Here is a 7,505-nt window from a genome sequence, read left to right as displayed (position 1 = left end):
GGATATTCTAATGAAATCGGTTACTTCTGAGAAGTTCAAGCATTACTTAGACTTACTTCATGTCTCTAATTGATAGAAGGGAGACAAACCCAACTGAGCGGTTCAAGTTCAAGGTGGAGCAGTTAGATATGTTTTTCAGGATTCTCCTAAGAGGCATAAAATCGCCAAGGTGGAGATTATTTTTTATGGTGCATGACTCTTATACTTTGGATTTCTTAAACAAAGAAGGAAGAAAAACATAAAAAACATAAAATAGACTCGTCGACGAATGTCATGTTCTTGTCGACGAGTGGCTTTCTCTGGATCGTCAACAAATCTCATGTACTCGTCAATGAATGCACCTGGGCTGTGAGCAGTTTTTTGAATTTTGAATTTAAACGTTGGGGTGGTTGAGTAATTGGAGGGGAACATCCGAGAGGCAATTATATATGTCATTCTGGGCATATATTGATGGAGAGTATGATCATTTGATAAGTGTATTGTGTACTTTGAACTTTCCTTAGTAAAATTCTTGTGTCATTGCTTCCATGGATGTAGGTTCTGCCGAACCACATAAATCTTGTTGTTGCTCTTGTTAATTATATTTTATGGTTGTGTTTTCATTTACTTCTTGTATTTATTCTACTGTGCATCTTAATTATTTGATCCATATCACAACAAATAAGATGAGTCCTATTCTTTTCACTTATTCTATTACTATTACATGAGCTCTTGATACTATAGGTCTATGACACTAAACACATAACGATAAATTTTTTTTAGTAGAAAGAGAGAAGGGGCGAATTCTGCGTAAAAATAAGTTTTATAATGTCTAAGAAAAAAAAACTTTATCCTATTTCACACACATACAAATACAATATTTAATATTCAGAGTCATACCATGTATTAGTGTGCGTCCAATCTCACATCGTCTCTGTAAGTAGTTCCAAAGTTAATATAAGATCATCTTAACTCTCTCTCCTTAATACTTAGGTTTTGAGGATGAATTCTCTAACATGGTATCAGAGTTGGGCCTTGGGCTGCTTGGCTCTTCCGTGGGTTGGACTTCTTCTCGCTTCATTTTTCCTATGGACTCAAAAGGGAATATTAGTATGCGTTCAATCCCACATCATTTCTATGATTAGTTCCAAAATCAATATAAGATTCTCTTAACTCTCTTTCCTTGATACCTAAGTTTTAAGGTTGAATTCTCTAACATTATGTGATGTGGACCCATAATGATAAAGTTTATATGGTAAGATATTAGTAAATGCAGCGGGAAACTTATATTATATCTATTAATATACCCTATTATGACATAAGCCTATGTCATCACGAGTCTACGTGATTCAATATTTTTTAATATTCATAATAAAATTGTATAAGCTTGAGCTGTCACTTCATGATTCGTCTCCCAGTTCTCATATATTGTCATAATGGGTTCAACACCCAAAGGAAATGAACGGGTTAAGGGGGAGGGGCCTAGGGAGGGTAGGATTGGAATATGGCTGCTTGCCAAGGCATTTGTAAATTGCCAAATTTAAAAATAAATAAACAAATTAATTAATTAATAAGTCATTTAATCTAGCCTGTACAATAATTATTGTGCTGAAATTATGGCCCACACTGAGGCACTTGGCTCCCATATCCCTTTCCCATTTGTACTTTTTGATGAAGTAAAAATGATTGCGGCCGGACCAGCATCCCATTTTTTTTACCCAAAACTTAATTCCATGGCTTGGGAAAATCATGACTTGCTCCCTAGTTTGTGAAGGAAATAAGATGATCAATTCTATTTACCCCAACATTTCATTGGTTAAAATTTGTAATATACCTTTTGTAATCACAAATGTAATATATAAGAATTTAAGACATAATAAATTGGGCATAACACAAGATTTAGATTTTAAATTTGAATTCAATGAAGTGTACGAAAAAATATTGAATGGAAATAAGTTATCTCTATATGTATAACTTAAACCCAATAAATTTTATCTGACCAAAAAACAGTAAGCGATTAAGAATAATAAATTTTTTTTATTACATAAGAACTTTAGCCACCAACGAGCCCTTTGGACCTCGTGGTGCGACACCAAACCTATGGATCAGCGTCCTCCACCCCTAGGTCTCGCTAATCAGGGTAAAGTTTGAATGCAGACACGACTTCTGTGCATCAGTTGGACATTCAGCCAACCCGAACCCCGAAACATATCTCCATTACCATCCACGGTTCTCGCTGACTCATAGAGAACTCTTACCATCCACGGTCCCGCTCACTCACAAAACGAACTCTCATCATCTATAGTCCCCACCGGCTCACAAAGTAAACTTTCACCATGCATAGGTACCATTGGCTCCGTGAGTATATCTATATGGAGATGAACTTTCAATACTCCTTCTTACGCGATGATGCCTTTCCACCACGTCATGTCCGTGAGGGCTAAAAATGATAATTTTTTGCTCATTAAGAACATAAAAGTCTTTGGAGTTTGATTTTTTTTTACTTTAAAATTTTTTTTCTCTAGTCAAGAAAAATTGAATGTAATAGTCTCAACCTATTATAATGAAATAGTGTCTATCGTATCTTATTAGGCTTCACAAAGTACTCCCGATTAATTTAGGTTGAAGTTATATGCACAATCGTCATCTATGTTATCCTTGTTTCTCCGAATAAATTTTTTTTTTTCAAAAAACGTGATCAAAGTCATTTCCATTATTTTTTTATCATTTACAAAGACATGGCACTCAAATTAAAAACTACGATTCTAGCTAAATTTTACTAAATTTAAAGATGACAACATTCAAAAAAAATTTTAAACACTCAAAAATAATAGTAGATCATATAGTTTACATTTTGAAACATGCTATAAATTCATTTATAATTTTTTTTTTCTGCAAATTGAAGGATTGTTATTATGATCCTGAATTAGGAAGAACAACAAAACCGAATAAGATAATTGATTATTTTTCTACTAATTTCTAATGCTTATTAAAATTTTAAAAAAATGTACCATAAAATACTAAAAAATTCATACTTTAAGAAACAAAAAAATTTTAAAAATTTAAAATGTAAAATAATATATTTAATTGGTCTATACAAATATAATTAATTTAGTTTATTTGCATTTACCAAAAATTAGGATAAGCATATTAGAGCATCCTTATGCCTTTTTTTTTATTAATAATGAGTAAATTGTATTGATTAAATAGATATGTACAATATACATTGGACATACCCAAGCAAAGGGGAAGTCAAGCCCCTAGGGGTGAGCAAACGGTCAGTTCGGTCAAATTCGGGTAATTAACCGAATTAACCGAAAAATTCAGTTAAATAAAATCATTAACCGAACTGACCGAATTGGAGGAGGAAACCGAACCGGACCTGACCGAATTACTCGAATGAGTAATTCGATTAATCGATTTTAACCGAAATTATTTAAAACGCACACACATAAATATAATAACAAAATGGAAGAAGAAGAAGAAGAAGAAGAAGAAGAAGAAGAAGAAGAAGAAGACGAAAGACGAGGAGGAGGAGGAGGAGGAGGAGTTACTGGGGTCCGAGTTTGCACGGTGAGCTGGTGCCGACTCCGATAGGTGGTCCACTGGTCCGATGGAGAGGTAGGAGAGTTGCGGCTGCGGGCGTGCGCTGTGCGGGGCAGATCGGCACTCAGCAGAGGCGCAGAGCGCAGAGAAACTGAGAAAGTGAGGAGTATGAGGAGGAGGAGGAGTTACTGGGGTTCGGGTTTGCACGGTGAGCTGGTGCCGACTCCGAGAGGTGGTCCACTAGTCTGATGGAGAGGTAGGATAGTTGCGGCCTGCGGGCGTGCGCCATGCAGGGTAGATCGGCACTCGGCAGAGGCGCAGAGCGCAGAGAAACTGAGAAAGTGAGAAACCCTAACTCTAATCCCCAATCCGGAAATCCCCAAATTCCCCACTATGAGTCTGTGAGTGTGAAGTGTGAAGTTGTGAACGAAGCCTTTTTCCCCCCAGCCCCAGGCCCCCAAGCAGGCAGCGGCCAAGCCCGAGGCCCCAAGTCGCCCGACTGCTGTTGCAGCTGTTCAGTGTTCACACAGTCACACTTCACTCAGTTCATTGCCCTGCCCGACCACGGACCACCCTATTATAAATTATATTAAAAATATGAAATATTAGTAATTCGGTTAACCGATATTTTTTTAACCGTTAACCGAACCGAAACCGATTAACCGAAAGTTTGTATAATTTTAACTGAACCGACCGAACCGGATTTTTTACCCGAACCGAACCGACCAATTTCAGCCGGTTAATCCGGTTAATTCGGTTTTCACCGAATTATGCTCACCCCAACAAGCCCCCACAACAATTGCAAAACAATAATCAAAAAGCAAGCTACACAAACCTGGACATACCCAGAGGCTCAAGGCTATCCATATATCTTAAACCCCAATCAATAGAAAACCATGAGAATCTATTATGAAGAACTTTATATGTTGCATCTAGATCACCTTAAACACATCCTCAAGTTTAATACTTAAGCCTTCAAACTTACACTTGTTCTTGAAATGCCATATAAAGTACACTGTGGTAGCCAAGCATATTCTTTTAGCCACCAACTTCACCCTGTTCCTTTTGCTTCCTAGCTTACAAAGCCATTTAAGTGCAACTTTCAAAGTTGACATGGCTCTAGTCCACCTTGTTAACCTTGAGGGTTACATAATCATGATTAATATGCTTTGATGATACTAACCTATTTATTGTTCCTAGTGCATTCCATCTTTGCTGATCATATATAGTACAGGTTCAAGTGAAAATTACATGAAATACTAGATCAAAGGCAAAGATTGGACCAAGTAGACGTCAAGAAGGAAAGATCGGATGGACACTCACTCAGAAGGACCCAAGCACAATCCAAGGAAGTTTGATATTGAAATTTATGTAATAGAGATTGTGTGAGGTAGTATATTTTGTAACTCTTGCGGTTTTTTTTTTTCACATGATTTGTGAGTAAGAGTTGAGCAAAATGCATGCATACTAGGACACATGAGTTTAGAAGATCTCACTTAAGTTACAAACTCACCTTTCATAGTTTTCAAAGTTAAATTTAAGAGTTTGTCAAAAGAATCCTAAATTCAAAATAAGTTTTCAAAGGGACAAGTTTTCATCATTTTGGTTTTATAAACTTTTTCATACTTAGTCCCAACTTTGACAAAACATGTTTTATGTCCTAAAGCCTCAAGAAAGTCAAGTATACTTTTATAAAAGACATACTAAGCATATAAGATATCAAAATGAGCTTTCAAATATGCTTTCATAAATAAGATATCTTATATTCAAAATAAATTTCATAAGAACAAGTTTTAAATTATATTAGTGTTATAATCTTTTAAAAAACTTGGTCCTGGTTGGGTTCAAAACCTCAATTATGCACCTATCAAATTTCCTGAACACCCTTTGGTATTTGGCAGATAAATTTTGCTAGAAAATTCTAAAAATACATTCTTGGTGTCTATGGAAAGCTAAGAAAACATCTCACAACTTTCATGTTGATGAATTTTTTGATTTCAGGCACTCGTCGACGATTGGGTGCAATTCGTTGATGATTCTAGAAAGAATATTAACGATTGCTGGTAAAATGCTACTAGTCGACCAATATGGGCCACTAGTTGACGAGTGGGGGTCAATAGTCAATGATGCACATCGTGAACAATGCACCAATGGCTAGAAAACAACTAGTTTTTTTTGGGATTTGCTCCCAACGGTCCAATAACAACTAACTGGGGGTTTTTGGCTATAAATACAAGTACTTAGACTTGTTTAGTATGGGTTTTGATCATTTTAGTCAAACATATCTTTGAATACTAAAGCCTAAGCACTTTACACTTTGCATTTCAGTTATTCATCATAAGTGCTCAATCTCTCTTGCTCATTTATCTTGTTTGAATCATTCCTTGAGAGAATAGTGTGAGGTTTGAATTGTATTTGATATCAGCTCAATAAGGAGCATTTTATTGTAATCATCTTCCTGTTGTAAGGTTCTTTGTTAACTATTTGGTGAAGATTCTTTGTGAACCGAACTTGCAAGACATCTTGGTGATCCTTGTGGCTCTTGGTGAGCATGGTAGGGATTTGTTCCCAAGTGTAGGGATTTGTTCATGAGTTGTAAGGCTTCTCCACTGGTGAAGGAGATTTATAGTGGATTGTGGAATCCTTGGCTTGGTGCTAAGGCGTGGACGTAGTCTTGGTGCCAAATCACGTAAAAATACCGGTGTTAAGCTTTCTATCCCTATAGTCTTTAATTTGTGTCTTGTGCATGATTTTATATTATATATTATGATATAATTGCTTGTGATCTTGCCAAGAGTTATTATTTTGTAGAGAAAACCAAAATATGCGAAAAGAGTCCATTCCCCCCCCCTCTCTGTCTCTTTATACTCTCGGCTGGGCCGACGAGCGGTATCTGAGCATACCGCCACATTAACACGCCCCGGCCAAGCTTGAATAATTTTGCACACCACTGTAGAAAATCTGCGTTTGAAGAATAAGTGCTCCACTGTTTCAACATCAGCCTTGCACACTACACAGTTCTGGTCCACTCCATCTCCATGCAACTTATTATTAGCGTACAACTTCCCCTTAACCCCCAGCTAGAGGACAAATGAATGCTTAAGAGTATCTTTATTACTATGAATATTCTAGAGGGCCCTAGTTAGAAGGGCCTTGTTCCAAGTGATAAGGTCTAACATCCCTAGACCACCCTCTTCCTTAGGTAGGCAGACTTCCTTCTAAACCAACAAGGGTTTCTTACTTCCTCCCCATAAAAAGGAATGACACCGCTTCACAATGTGACCCAAAACTGCCTTAGGAATGTGGAAAATTGAGAGCCAAAAACATTCTACTCCTTGAATGATCGAGTTAATCAATTCAAGCTTACCTGCATAGGAAATTGTATGTCCTAGCCAAACACTAAATAGCCTAGCATTCTTGTTCACCTGGGAAGCATAGAAAACAGAAATAAGCCTTGTAGATGCCAAGAAAATACCAAGTTACTTCAAAGGAAATTCCCATTCTGCAAAGCCTGTTAGCCTTTTGATCTCCTCTAGCTCACTGCCCCTAATCCCTGTAGTATACATATTAGATTTCAAACTATTTGCCTTTAGACCAGAGAATTCAAAGAATCTATTGAGGCAATCCATGATAAACTCCATGATGGGAATCAACATTCCCCAAACATAACATTCGCTGAGATGGTGTCACGTGGATACATTTGCTAGGATGAAGGCAACTTCCCACCTTTACAAAAAAATGCATAACTTCATCTACAAATGCTCAAATAACATGATTCTAATTGGGATGAAAAGAAGGCTCACATACCTTTCTTTGGATATAGGGAAACATATAAAGTTAAAAGTGTACACGAGTTGGCAGCCTAATAACAGTAGTCATTCATCTAGAAATTTTGCATCACATGGACAACTATACATCTTTACCAAATATGTCATAACTTTCTCTACAAAATTCCAAATGGAGTGGTTCAAAGCGTGTTG

The sequence above is a fragment of the Malania oleifera genome, chromosome 9, assembly GCF_029873635.1.
Source record: "Malania oleifera isolate guangnan ecotype guangnan chromosome 9, ASM2987363v1, whole genome shotgun sequence".
Taxonomy (NCBI): domain Eukaryota; kingdom Viridiplantae; phylum Streptophyta; class Magnoliopsida; order Santalales; family Ximeniaceae; genus Malania; species Malania oleifera.
The sequence above is the reverse complement of the archived record's forward strand: the minus strand, read 5'-3'. Positions refer to the sequence as shown.